The sequence below is a fragment of the Perca fluviatilis genome, chromosome 1, assembly GCF_010015445.1.
Source record: "Perca fluviatilis chromosome 1, GENO_Pfluv_1.0, whole genome shotgun sequence".
In the NCBI taxonomy this organism is placed as follows: domain Eukaryota; kingdom Metazoa; phylum Chordata; class Actinopteri; order Perciformes; family Percidae; genus Perca; species Perca fluviatilis.
This window is the reverse complement of record NC_053112.1, coordinates 1,022,094-1,037,702: the sequence shown is the minus strand read 5'-3', so window position 1 is coordinate 1,037,702 and position 15,609 is coordinate 1,022,094. Positions and strand designations below refer to the sequence as shown.

The 15,609-nt window shown below is 40.6% G+C and overlaps 1 protein-coding gene and 1 pseudogene across 1 annotated transcript in view; both read right to left on the bottom strand.

The window, feature by feature from the left end:
* The window catches only part of LOC120566319 (E3 ubiquitin-protein ligase TRIM39-like), a 503,358-nt gene that overhangs the window by 88,035 nt on the left and 399,714 nt on the right, over positions 1-15,609 (bottom strand). The window lies entirely within an intron of this gene.
* Positions 1-15,609, bottom strand: part of LOC120566511 — a 114,227-nt pseudogene that overhangs the window by 2,852 nt on the left and 95,766 nt on the right.

Genomic DNA, 15,609 nt, shown 5'->3' with positions numbered 1-15,609 from the left:
GTGTCGGACTGTAGGAGCTCCACACAGTCTGACGAGAAAGCGGCAGCCTGCTGGGCTCCATACTCAGGGCAAAGTCACCCTTTGTGGATTAATGCACTACCGGGGCTCCGTAAATATATTTACGGTTTGAATTTCGTCACGGCACTTATATCACAGCTACCCCAAGGTCTTACAAAGCTAACAAAAGCTAACCGTCCGAGTTGAATTTAAGGCATTTTTATGAAGGTGAGGGGTCTTGTTAGAAGGAGCAGCTAGCTAGCTAGCTATATGTCCCTTTGAATACAATGGGAAAATATATTTAGTTTGAATTTCATCACGCCACTTATATAACATCTACCCCAATGTTTTATAAAGCTAACTGTTGTGTCCGATTTCAAATTAAGGCATTTTTTGTGAACGCCGGGGGTCTTGTTATGAGGAGCAGCTAGCTAGCTTAGCTATGTGTCCCATTGAATACAATGGGAAACGATTGCAGCTAGCTAGCTACATTTTCGGCATAACTATAGTATATTTACAGTTTGAATTACATCACGGCATGAATATTAAAGGTTCCCCAAGGTCTTACAAAGCTTAGCTAACACTTAATGCATTTTTGTGAATGTCAAAGGTCTCGTTAGGAGGAGGCTAGCTAGCTCTCATTGATGGACTCCAGCTCACCACAGGCTCTATCAATGAGACTCGTGGACAAGAGGCATTTATTTCCCCAATTGTTTGTTTAAATAAGTCAACACACATATCCATAATAAGATTAACTGGACCCTCCGGTAAGATATTGCGAGCGTAACAAGCTCGCTGACTGCGCTCTCAGTCACTCACCGGCCATTTAGCAGGAAGAGGGGAGGGAGAACAGCGAGCTGCAGGCCCTGGAGCTCTGTCAGGGCGGCGGCGTTTGGTAATCCAGTCACCCAGAAAACGGTGAGTTTGCGCTGGTATGGAGAACCGGGCTGCTGGCCATGATGGCGCTCAATCGAGCTCACAGCAGGCCGGGGTCTGTGACGGAGGACAGGCAGGGCAGCGATGTAGCAACCCAGGCAGCACCGGCCGCTGAACTCCGACACACAGTCGGACAAAATTTGCAATTAGCCATCCATTTTCGTAAAGCGGCCCATATTTGAGCTTTACATAGTTGATTTCTCGCATAAAAAAAGTTTCAGAAGTGAATTGTGTAATGGAATAGCAGAGATCTGCCTGACCTAGATTCAGAAGACTACCTGATCTCAGGTCAGTTGTGTAGCCTATGTAAATGTTGGGGCGTGACTGTTCTCTTAATACACCCATGGGCGTGACAAAGGTACATGTTTTGGGATGCTTACGTAAGCTTCCAGCTTTGTTGAGATTCGCCTGTTTTCAGCGGCAGTTTCAAAATATGAGATTTTCATAGTAAAGGGGTGTCAATGGGACTTTGACCTTCTATGTACAGTACAGGCCAAAAGTTTGGACACACCTTCTCATTCAATGTGTTTCTTTATTTTCATGACTATTTACATTGTAGTTTCTCATTGAAGGCATCAAAACTATGAATGAACACATATGGAATTATGTAATTAAAAAAAAAGTGTGAAATAACTGAAAACATGTCTTATATTTTAGATTCTTCAAAGTAGCCACCCTTTGCTTTTCTTGATAACTCTGCAAACCCTTGGTGTTCTCTCAATGAGCTTCATGAGGTAGTCACCTGAAATGGTTTTCACTTCACAGGTGTGCTTTGTCAGGGTTCATTAGTGGAAGTTTGTCCCTTATTAATAAAAAAGCAAAGGGTGGCTACTTTGAGGAATCTAAAATATAAGACATGTTGTCAGTTATTTCACACTTTCTTGTTAAGTACATAATTCCATATGTGTTCATTCATAGTTTTGATGCCTTCAGTGAGAATCTACAATGTAAATAGTCATGAAAATAAAAAGGAAACTCATTGAATGAGAAGGTTTGTCCAAACTTTTGGCCTGTACTGTATGTCCTATTTACCCACCGAACTGTCGTTATTCAACTATGACAAGGTAAAATCTGTTTTGCATTCTATCACCCTTTTAAAGACTCACGTAAACCTGGATTATTTTCTGCCATAATTAATTCTACACCTGCATCTGCCCTATCCTGTTGTGCACTTTGGGTCCAGAATCCTGTTCCTGCCTCAGCACTCGGCCAGCCCTCACAGAAGTGTTATAACTTGCACCGAGCTGTGCACAAACAAGCCCATTGAAGTGAGGCTGCAAGCTGAAGCGCTACTCTGATAAAACAGCACAGAGTATGTCTAACAAAGGTCTGCTTACTGTACATTTCCTCCAGCTGCTACACATTAAAAGCCTTTCACTGGTTCTCTGGTGGAAAGCTTTTATTGTGAAACAGCCAGAGGAAATTGAGAAAGTAGTGTGTAGGAGGCGATCAGTAACCAGTTCCTAAAGTCCTGAGAACTGACACAGAGAGACTGTTTAAAGCTGTTAAAGTGGACTACTGTATAGTGGGCCTGCAGACAAACAGCCATAGTTATATTGTTACAAATTTCACAAGTAATTAAAAGAGTGGAACATCCTTTGTGAGTAGAGCTGAAGTTTAGTGTTAATCCTGGTTGTAGAAAGTGTAAATGTGACCAGCTGTACTCACCAGTGTTTGGCAGAGACTCTGCTGTGTTGTTGAGAAAGACCTGATGAAGTCAGTTTGAGTTTTCTTTCAGAGAGAAACAGAGTTTTGTCTCTACTGCAGCGTGGCTGACACTCTGACAAACTTAACTTTCATTTCTGGAGTGTGACGTTGTATCTCTCCTCTTTCCAGTGTTGCTCCTCCTCTTACTGCAGCTCTGTTATCAGGTTTTATGTCCTTCCTGCCTTATTTACACAGTTATTGTGAAATACCAGGATGTAGTCTGGTTAATATGGAGCAATGGTCATGCTATAACTAATAATTTATTAAGTGTAGGATTCTCGTAGGGTACAGATTTGATCATTGGCAAATTATCAAAGATGTTTTATCAATATTAATAAAGTTATGAATATGGTTATTAATAACTTTATCAAATCGACAAACAATCAAAACGGGGCACCACCCTGCTAGTCAGGGACCAATAATCAAACTGTGGAACAGTCTCATTTCTGTGGTAATCCTTTAAAAGGAAATAAAGGAAGGGGTGAATCCAAGCACGGACCTGATCGACCAGCAATTATTACAACAAGTACACAAATAATCACAAGCAACTGCTAATTTAGTATAATAAGATTTATTAACTTCACAATTATCAGTAGCTAAACAATAATCCTTCAATAATAAACTCATATACCTTTTTATAATATCACAACCAAAAACAAAGCAAAAACAAAGCAGCATGTGTCATGGACACGTCTGTGTGTGTGTGTGTGTGTGTGTGTGTGTGTGTGTGTGTGTGTGTGTGTGTGTGTGTGTGTGTGTGTGTGTGTGTGTGTGTGCGAAGGAGGAGGGGCGGTGTCAAAATGTTCCTAACACAAAAGCCAAACTGGCTACTCCTGTGAGCTGCACAAAACATATTTAGCCTCAAGAGGGCGGTAGTGGTGCTGCGTGCACGGGAGGAGACTGAAGAAGCCGAGGGGGTTGCTAGGGCAATGCGAACGCTTAGCCTAGTATGCTAGGTCATGTGTTAGATCTGTACAAGGTGATGCCGACTCACGTGTGAAGCTAGCCTACCGCGTTAGCTTTCGGAAGTCTGGCGCTAGCCTCTGTGTGTGTGTGTGTGTTGTGTATGTTAGTAAGAGGAGAAAGAGAAAAAGGGAAGAAAAGACACACTCTGATCTCAGTTATCGATAATGACCCAGTTCCCCCCAGCTACTCAGCTCTGGGCTAACGTGTAGTTAGGACAGCTTGAGACTTCTGGTTTTGCTGAGGGAAAACGTCCACTCCAGTAGCTAGCAGCTGATTTTCGCGATTCTATCGGCAGACAGTAATTAAAACTCCTGAAAGGAGTGAGTAGCAGATAGCAATTACGGTTTTAACCCAGCTACTTTAACACAACATAAATCAACGAGTATAATGATCAATTTATACATTCACAGAACAGATTAATAACCAGATATGGCCCATACATGATTACATTAATGGCAACAGCGGTAGCGAACCCTTTGCTCATTAGTAACAAACCAAAACGCACTAGTTCTAATATCTGCCCAGAACTGTGTAAGCCTCTTACTGTACATGCGTTGTTTGTCAGTTAAGTTCTCGCCAGAGCTTAACGATCCGTTTTCAAGCAGAGGGGACGACGATCCAGGTCGACCAAACAAGAAACAGAGCGTAGTCCTTGTCTTGAATCCAGGCTGATTAAGCCCGCTGCAGATGAAGAAATACGCCCGGCCAGTATTCCCTCGGATCCCCTTTGTATATCAGGCCGATATAAACTTTGTACCAGCTCGAAACTTCGACCAGCGGGTGATGCTGGTTTGGTATATTGGCTCCGACCTGTGCCTCCTTTCAGCAACCCGGGGGTTACCGTGAAAGCAAAGGAAGCACAAACGCCGAAAGCTTTTATCCCCCGCCTCCCTAGTGGCGAGTGGTGCATTCAAAGACCCGACGTCCAATGGGAAAACTGCAACCTGGTCACAGGTGTGAAGCAGTTCTTTGTCTCACCACCAGTCTGCCTTGTCCCACACGTGTTGAATGCACTTTCTCCATCTTGCGAAGTGGCGGCTTTTTAGGAGTTTCGTGAAACTGGCTTTGGAATTCACATGTAGGCCAAGATCCTTTGTCCTGCCTCCCCTGTGTCTCTGCAGTCAACTCAATCTGAGCCAAATCACTGTTTAACCAGCTTCTTGGTCCCCAACATAAGTCCTGGAACTTTAATGTGCCTCAGCTTTACTTCAACCAGAAGAGTTTAGTTTATAGTTTATTGGACACAAAGAGAGAGAGATTACACAAATCTGCAACATGTCAGTGATAACACAATTAAGTCCAACATTCCATTGTGGACCTTGATGTAAAGACAACAAACGACCATCAGATCATACAACAAATACAATATGAATCATCAACAAGACAATCACTACATCGAGAAATAAAATATATTCTTACAAATTAACTATTGGCCTTTGCACACATGGAATATATAACATTGAGGAGATTTAAAAAAAAATCATCAAAAAGAGAAGTTTATTCCTGTTTTCTCTCATATTGTATGCAAAGTGTTTTATGGATATTCATTCATTAAAAATAAATGGACAGTTGGAATTATAACTTATGCCTATTTAGCAGAATTATAGTATTTTATATAGTAAAAGAATGATGTAGTGTGTAAGTTAAGAATGTTTTAGATATGTGACTTCTTTTAGGGTTAGGAAACATGCCGTTCAACCAGGAAACCGTAGCAACACGCTGCACACAGTGTTAAGATTGAACGAGTCCCCGGCTTCTCTGTTCAGTGTTTGGAGTTCAAGTCACTGCTTACTCAAGGCTGGTGTTCAACAACTGGTTTATTTTACAGTTTTTATCTTACAATCACATCTTTACAGATTTTTGTGACTTATTTCCCATAACCATTTCACTACCACTATTTGCAAAAAACAAACAAAAATAGCCAACAGTAATTAACCAAATCCCTTTTTAGATATTCCCTATATAGTGTTTATTAAATAGTGAACTATATAGGGAACGACCAAACAAGATTTTGGACACTACACTGAAAACACATCGTTGCGTCAGTAGATGTGTTGGTTATTTGTGTGACGGAGCCGGGCGCGCCCAGCAACAAACCCAACAAAAATACTTCTAATATGTCCCTGAGACAAAACAAGCACTCAGAAGTAAGGATACACCGATCTGACTTTTTTAGTCCCGATACCGATCCAATACCATTGCTGAATTAATAATAAACTGTATATACCTTCCTTCCACCATGTGGAAGAAACCTAAGGCACCAGACCTTCCTAACTAAACATTACTTTCCTAACTAAGACAAAATAACATAGATGTAATGTATTGAATTCTTATTTATTTGTTATTTAAAAAACAATTGTCCATTCAAATCGAAAATGTAATGTAATCAATCTTCTTAAAATAAATTTAAATAAATAACAATAATGGGCCATCTTTATATAGGTTTATAATGGCTTATTCTACCGTCAGGAGTACATAGAATATCACAAAGACATGTTAATGTCATCATATTTACTAAAGGTTTTGATTACTAAAGGGTTTGGCTCCACGACATTATACAATAAGGTTATATGAAGGAGAATCCATGAAACAGTTACACAATATAAACTATATTTTTATTGTGCAAACTGTAAAGTAGTAAAATAAACTCAAATTGAATGAATACAAATACAAACAACTTTAACATTGTTTCCCTTTCAAAACAACATAGTTGTATAAACACTACCTTGGCCACAGGTAAGTTAGGGTGTTGTAGAAAAGTGGGCGACTGAACGGAGCTCTGCTGTCAGCCTCCTTCGCTGTTTGAATAATTATATATATATATATATATATATATATATATATATATATATATATATATATATATATATATATATACTAATGTTAGTAGGTTGGCGGACGTATTTCAGCGAGGCAAGACATCTTAAATCCAGAGTTTTAATCATTGCTCCGAACCCGTCTTTCTCAACGGTCTGTTTCTGTGATAGGGAACGTTTTCAAACACAGCTACTGATTAACTTTGTCCATTAACTTTTTATACCCAGTATTATAAATGACTACAGACATGTAAAAGGACTAATGGCGCATTCACATAGGATGCGAAGATTCACATTGTGCTGCATTTGCGTTACTCGTGCGACGCGCTGGTGTAAAGCATAGACACATTGTCTGTGACGGCACCCACAGGTTTGTAAAAAGCCAAAATAAAACTCAAAGTGGGCAGCTCCAGGTGGCTCCGGTCTGGGCAATCTTGGCAGTGCCTAACTCCCGGCTAATCCAAAAATGAGCAAAGAGGTGGAAACTCGAGGAACTGCAGTTTTTGGCACTTCCGTGTTAGCTTACTTTTTTAGCACCGGAGGTTTCCTGCTTGATGTAGAGCTGTAGGCACAAACTACTACTAAACTTTCTATCCTCAACCATGGATCAAAACCGATCAAAAAGATGCCAAAATAACTAATGATAATGATGCAGATTTCTATAAAGTCTGAATTCATTCTTATTGATTGATCACGGCTATGCTATGCAGGAGAATCTCAATGCTGATAGGCTTTAAATAGCAACACACAAATTTCTTGCTTAAGTTGAAATGTCAAACTCACACAAATTATGTTGTGTTTTTGCATTGACTTTGTAGACAATCATGCCGCGCAAAACGCTTGCAACGCATTCAGTGTGAACGTGCAATTACTCTTAAAGGAAATGTTTTATGTGGCTGCATATCAAATAGAAATAAATGGTTCTTTTCCAGCATTTTTTACAAATTTACTGTAAAACTGCAGCTTCACAAATTTGGTGTCTACAGAGACGGATTTCTTCTGCAACTAAAAATAGTCAGTTTAATACAAGGTAGATATTCACATGACACGTGTTTCATGACAATATGTACATTTGTTCCCCTTGAAGGAAAATAAGTCAATACATGAAATAAGATAGCTTAATAGTCACACTGACAGGTGGGATGATCAGAGGTGCAGAGTTTTTACCACCATGATCATCACCAGGACTATGTAATGAAATGCAAACAAAAACACATTTAAATTTTGTATTACCAAGACACACGTATAAATATATCCAAAACACATGCAATGATCATGTCATGCAACTGCTGAATTAGAGAACCAATTGATAATTTGGTCAGCTGTACTCAACAGTGTTTGGTAGTGGTGGGCAGATCGAGGCTTCGTGAAACAGTGAAACAGTTGAAGCAAATGTGTCATATTGTGTCGAGGCTTCGAAACAATCTGACACCCGTCTCAACGATGACACCTAGTGGTCACTGGCAGGTGTTGATCTGAAACAACCTTGATAACGAGCCATTAAAAAAATAAAAAATGTATTATTTTTCTAATATGTGAAGCTTGTAAGGCTTGCAGACTCCTCACTGTGCATAATGCTATTTTGGTCATAAAAAATGAATATTAATAAAAGAAATCAAGCCACAATGTCTCACTTTTTTTATAGATTTTCATTCAAAAATATTTATTTCTCTGCTGTGGAAGGACTTAGCCCACTTCGTGTTTTACAGATCATTTCTCCAGCCTTTGAAAAGATCCTCTCACAAGGGACACTTGTTGCTGGCATGCAAAGATATTTTTTAGCAAGGAACTACAAATGAGGAAAGATTACTGCTCTCTCTTTCCAGTAAGTTAGGGGATCATGAGTTCTGGGCAAAAACGCAGAGTGGAGGTATTTTTTCACTTCCACTGTGGCTTCAGCTGTAGCATTATGTATAATCTGGGTTTTACGGATACGATCATTAAAACGTTCCCATAAACTGTCCTGTCCTATCTATTCTATTACTTATCTATCTATCTATCTATTACCTATCTATCTATCTTTTTTATTAATGTGTCACTGTATGTAGGTCTATACTCTGTCTGTCCTCACTCTATCAGTCAATGTGTAAATTTAAATGTAAGCCTAAATATAACTAAACAACTTCGCACTTTGAATGTCACTATATCACCAAATATCCGCTATCTCAAAATCAAACTCATCTCACAAAAACCCACGAGGTCAAGGTGCTTTGACTTCACTTTTATACTGATGTGCGATGTGTGTTCCCGACCCTGTCAATCAAACGCTGATTTGGCGGACCATGCCACCTGTTGAAACACTAGTGAAACACTCCGGTGTTTCATTTAGCCGTAGTCACGTGACATCAGTGTTTTGAATCGCGCTTCGGATCAGTGTTTCGAAACATCTGCGCTTCGGGATCTCGGCAAAGCTTCGGAACGTCAGTTTCACTTCAGCCATCCCTAGTGTTTGGCAGAGAGTCTGCTCTGCTGCCCAGTCTGAGCTTTAGTGCTGCCCGTCAGTGCTCTGATGGCAGCTTGAGACACTGACCTCCAAGGAGTTGAAACTGCAGAAACACTGAAGCCCAAAAACAAGAAGGAACAAAAAAGGTTAATTAATTCGTGACAACATGTACAAACCTCGAGTTTCATTCCAAGGAAACTGACGTTGGACCGTTGTTTTTTAGGTTTTGTTTCCTCATATTTAGATATGATTTTAGTAACACACTCAGGTGTGGAGCGGGGGGGAGGTGTGTTCTAGGGCTCCAGCAGGGACATGCACAGACATTTTGGTTGGCAAGGGCTCAAAGAAAAAAGGTCCAATAGTAGTAGTAATAGAAATGTAAACAAAATGTTAAATAGGCCTATATTAACACATTTCTGACTACCTTATCAATTTACTTTATTTCCCTTACGCAATTGTTTAATATATTTAATAAATACTCACCAAGTAATCAGTTCACACAGAGACCTTTTAGCATTCACAAGGTTAGTCACCATCAGCAAAGGAGGCTCTGCTACAATGCATGTTCCCTCCCACAACCTGTCAAAATTGGAGGTCGACTAACGGCGAAGCGCAAAACACCATTCCGAGCGAGCAGAATAAAAGCACAGGAGCAGAACTCACTTTCGAGAGCGCGTATGCCCCCCAGTGGTTGTTATGTGCACTCGCTGCCGGATTTTTTCCTCGCTCGCTGCTGTGTCTGCACGTGTGAATTAATATTATTTGCTCGTGAAGATGTTTCACTGAGCTCTCTACATTTGGCACTAATATGACGCCATAGATCCAATTCATATAAACAGCCTATCCAAGACCGTAATTAGCCTACCGTGGGCTACTGATCCCGAAACACCAGAAAATAATAGACCGTTATCGCTATTCAACCAAGATACATTTATTTCATACCCATACTGTCAAGATGAAAACAAAATATCTCTATTTATTACAACAAAGGCACTTTGTGGTGTCAAAACAATACTAAGGCTTCAGTAATAAAACTGGAACACAGGTACACACTCGGTCACTCCACAAGCGAAAAAACTAAAACTAAAACTATATAAAGAATAAAGTCCAAAATCCAAGACAGAATAAATTAGGCACAGGTAACGCAGGATATCGGCACAAAGCTACGACAATGGTACAGAATATGCCTACTACAAGCTCAAAAACGGAGCCACACAACACAACCGCAGGGTATAAAACACATCACTGAATCATATTAAATCAAATCAAAGTGAAGCAAGTCAGTTCTGACACAAACACTGAAATAGAGAAATGCAGCCTTAAGTTTTTGTAGCACAGCAATAGCAAATTAAAGGCATAAAGATATTGGGCCTGCGTGTTAAGCTGGGCCTAATAATATTATAACAATACGGTAGGATAATAAAAAATCGGTGTGACCTCATTCTGGTTTTCCAATACGTAGGCTAAGTAGGCTTTACATGAGTGTAAAAAAAACACAATTATCTCCAATAATTCGTATAAACTTCCAGTTGAACTGTTACTGAACAGTTGATAAATCATGCCAATTTACTGCACGGCAGTAGCATAATAATAATAAACCAGCATTATTACCTTGTGTTGCAGTCATAACACTAAAAATAAATCCTCATCTCCAAAACGTCTAGCAGGAAAAGTGTGAGCCCGAAGCTGGCAGCACTGAGTTGACGTTGATGTTCCCTCTGCGGCTAGCCTGGTGCTGCTAGCTTGGCTCTGTGGCTAGCCTGGTGCTGCTAGCTTGGCTCTGTGGCTAGCCTGGTGCTGCTAGCTTGGCTCTGCGGCTACCCTGGTGCTGCTAGCTTGGCTCTGTGGCTAGCCTGGTGCTGCTAGCTTGGCTCTGCGGCTACCCTGGTGCTGCTAGCTTGGCTCTGTGGCTAGCCTGGTGCTGCTAGCTTGGCTCTGCGGCTACCCTGGTGCTGCTAGCTTGGCTCTGTGGCTAGCCTGGTGCTGCTAGCTTGGTTTACAAGATTAGCTCCCTCGTCGTCTGTTGCTAGCAGGGTCGCTACTTCATTCAGTTACAGTTGCTGAGTTTTCTGCCTCCGGTCTTTTACGCTTTTTAGCATGTGGTTAATCTATAAAGAAATCCAAAATGCGCTTTTGTGCCATGGCTAGCTAGCTAACTTCTGTACTGTTGACCAGACGGGAAAGTTTCCACAACTATCTTCACCACGATCATGAATGAGCATCAGAGGCACGGCGCGCCTCGCTCGCTTCAGTTGTAGCTCAAAAGCAAGTTATAGTGAAGTCATTTTTAACAAGAAACTCAAGATCGCCATCCATTGTGTAAACTTGCTGTTAACTGACTGTTAGCTCAGCTGACGCCAGTCGGCACCGCTGCGTAGTAGCATACTGTTACCATAGTTACGCATCTCTCTGAAGCATGTGATTGGTGAGAAGCCAGGTTCAACCTGGCTTCCCTGTTTTTTTTATTTATGATAAATTGACCATTCAATGTCGAGCTCGGTCAAACCTAGCCTCAATCTGAATATTTAAAATATTAAAATATTTATTTTTTTCTCTAAGGGATGCCAGGAAAAGCTGGCCTCCTTTGAGCGTTCGTAGCATTTTACTCAAGGGGGTGAGCTTCGCTTCAGAACTCGAACCTCCGATGGCGCCATTTTGTTGCTACAAAGTTTTCACCTCTTGTTAGCATTCCACTGACCGCCATTTTTTTTTTACGTCACTTGACTGCGAATAACTTTACATCTGAAGCGTTTAAAGTCTCTATTTGTCCGTTGTTTATTTCTAAATAAACACGACAATGTATAAAAGGCTCCATTACCTTGTATCTCACGTTATGGCTCCGTAGCAGACGTTTTTGTAACAATAGGCTAACGATTGGGTCATAACCAAGTGACTTACTGTCACACAGTAGAGGAATTACCGTATAGTACAGGAGAAGCTTGCAGGCAGTTTGGACTTCCATTAGCTGTTTAATTTTAATTACTAATGTTAACTAGCATGTTAGTTAGCAATAATTAGACTGTGCCTATGTTATCTCCTTACATATACCTACGCTCTCCGTCTCTGTAAGATTGGGAATGATTGAGATTTCTCTCGGCACAGCTACCAGAAGACTTCACACTTTCAGACAGGTTGCTCACGTCACATCTACGTTGTGTCTGTCAGTTGGAGGCTGCGCAGTAAAGCAAGAGATCACCGGAAAAGTGCTTCTAATAGCCTTCACTGGTCTCCGTCCAGAAACACGGGGTCTATTGGTCCATTATATATATGTCAATGATTTTACTGGCCACTAGACAGAGCCCAGAAGGGACTACACCACGCACGCAGTGACAGAGGGGCTCTGTTTTGCTCTACCAGCTATAGAAGAAAATGATAATGGAATGTTTTGACATTACACAGCCGTAAATGTATAATTCCTACGGTTAAAAATGTAAATATAATTTAAAATATACAAATATATTTTAAATTATAACATTATTGTAAAATAATTTTTTTAATTTTATTTAAAAATAACATGTATTTTATGTTTATGTTTATATTTTTATGGGGAGGCCAGGCTTCCTTTGGCCTCCTAGAGAAACCGCAACTGTTCATTAGCATGATTGTCAAAATTGATAGTTGATAGTTTTTTGATAAAACTGATAGTTCAAAATCATCCAAAACACCAATGTACAAAAACATAGCGGACCAGACGTGAGCTTTTATATTGAAAAGTTGAAGCTCGAAAAAAACTAATTTAAAAAAAAACTAGTTTTTAATTTACAGTTAAAAACACCTAGAACGCTTTTGTATTTTTTGCCATTGACCAATTATGCAAACTAATATCAGATGCCCAAAATCATGTTTTAAAAATCAAACATGATGTCTCCATTAACCATCAGTGACATACGTTGATAAACGTTACATTGAAGGAGTCAATAAATAATAAATACGGTGTGATTTAAGTTTTGATCTGTCAGGAATAGTTTAAATATGAATAGCTATTTACAGACTGTGTGGGCTAAAACCCACACAGCCTAAGGGCCCTATCTATCGCAAGTGTCTTTACTATTTTAAGACCGTCCAGCGCCCACGTCGTTTAAACAGCAAATGCACCTGCACCCATCTGTGCGCCCATGGGTGTGCTGGTCTTACAGGGAGGTGTGTTCAGGTGCATTCTGGGCATATTGCTATCTTGAGGCAGTGGAAAGTGATCGCGCCATTGACCAACAAAAACCTGGTCTAAATTCAATAACGCAGCACTTCATTGTTATTTTCACAGAGCATTAGTAAAATGCTCCTAGGCTCGTGCACAGCGCGCGCACACTATGCTTGTTACACACACAGGGACATACAGCAGCACACACACACACACACACACACACATGCAGAAGATTACAAATAAAAATATTATGGTGCAAATCCTCCATCATAACAGCAATGCGCCCAAGTACAAACACACCTGGCTTTTAAAGGGAATGGGAGATGACATTGATAATGTTTTTGCATGTTATGGCCAGAATACACCTAGGATTAATTAAGACACTAAGTACAACCATTTTTGAACCATGCTATCTTGAGACGCTGTGTCTGGCAAAGCAAGACTAGTTTTAGGCTAACTACTGTATACTTCTCTTATTGAAGCTAAAGAATTCTGTAACCAAGTCAAACATCCAAATGTCAGTTTTAGGATAACTATATTTCTGTATGTTAAGCTAAAGCCTTTTGACAGTATGTTACTGGTGTTATAGTGGAATGTGTTTAATAGATTTAATACTCAACAAGTAATCAGTTCACACAGAGACTTCTTAGCATTCACCAGGTTAATCACTAACCTGACTCCGCCAGATGGATCGCTTCGCATTTGCTCGGCATATCCATCTGGGAACTTTCCGTTGGAGAACTTTTGGGAAGGGGCGGAAATACTGGTTAGCTGATTGGATAAACCATCTGTCTATCATCTATGTTGGTGATAGACGGGCCAAATCAACCAATCAGATCCACAAAGCGTATGAAAATACAACCACAAGCCCGCCCCTGCTGCTGCAGGTAAAGCATAGCTCATTAGCTCAGTATGCAAGCAACATGTCGGTAAAGGGTATATTTCGTTTGTGTAACGAGAATTTAGGAATAAAAGGCACCATTTCAGGTTCCCGGTCCATTTTCCAAAAGAAGGATCCAAGAGAAAAAAAAGCATTAGCGAGCGGCTAACAGAATTAGGGCTACCGCTGTCTGAAAATCCTGGTTAGCTGATTAGATAAACCATCTGTCTATCACCACCTAAACCACCTCAAAACCAACGCTGATTGGCCCGGTCGTTTGGCTAACGGCTCCAAATTTTCTCTATCTCAAGATGCCAGACTGATCTGCGAGTGGAAAACTGGAGCTTGCGAGATCAGGACGGTCTCACGAGGCTAGTTAATCACCATCAGCAAAGGAGACTCTGCTCCAATGTGCATGTTTCTAGTTTCAAGTATATATTTAGAATAAGCACCAAGGAGAGGGACTTGGTTTCACTAAAAATTGGTTTATTTTGCAAATGGCAATAAATCATGATCATTCTTTTGGTGCTATTGGAATAAATAACACTTCATAAAATCTTTTAGAAAAATCTCAACAAAAATCTTCCCACTAAACTGAAAAAGGCTGTTGCTGCAATTTAGTTTGTTTTGGTGGTCAGCACTAGCCTGACGTGGTCCTACTCAGATTCTAGTCAGAATGTGAGTCTGAAACCGCTCCACTGGGCTGTGATGATGGGGCGTGTTCCAACCAAACCAGGAAAGAAAATTCCTCTGCGCTCATTGGATAGACCTACAACCAATCAGAGCAACAGAACTCAACTGTCAACAGACGAGACGGTGTTTTGTCTCCATAGCAACCACTCTTTGCACAATGCACTTCCATCCTAATTCCCGACTTTTAGACTTTTTTGAAGCTGGATATATCATTTGTTGCGTGTAAATATAAACGTTAGCGATAGAGACATGCTCGCTACAGTTGCGTTTCTAGAGATGAATCGGCAAAAACACGTTTTATTTCTCTGATTCACGGCTTTGTTCTAACGCCGCTGGGCGCTCTCTTTCTTCAGTCTCTCTCTATGTCTCTCCACCATATAACACTACCGTGCTTTCAGGCGGTTGTTGAGGCTCCGTTTCGTTTAAAACTCTGCCATTTCGTAAAGTTGTTTGTAACATAGAAATAAAATGGATTATTTATAATTTTATTTCTATAGTTTATAGCTGACTTTAACAGCTGACTTCTCTATTGGCCGTTGAAACGGGTGAAGTCTCTTACGTTCTAAAACCAGCCTCTGTGACTTGAACAGCTGAGTTGCAGCGACACCATCAGCTGTGTGTGTGTGTGTGTGTGTGTGTGTGTGTGTGTGTGTGTGTGTGTGTGTGTGTGTGTGTGTGTGTGTGTGTGTGTGTGTGTGAGAGCGACGTCACTGTTCGTTACTGTATCTGTCCATCATCGTATAAAGCCCGCCCTGACAATTTGATTTGTCCCAACAGATCTTGTTCGAGCAGGCTAGGTCAGCGTGGCAGCAGTACAGTAATTTTTTCTCATCATTCCTTTGTGTTGTGATCATCTAGTGGTCGTTCTGTGTCACAACACCAGTTAGTGGTCTACATGGAGGCCTGTTGTTGCTGCCGCAGTGTAGCAGGGAGTCATGGAGACGTGCTCGGACATGAGGAAGGCTGTCAGCTCCCAAGAAATATTCAGAGTTTAAATGAATACCCTGCACTTATCAATTATTGTTGTTTG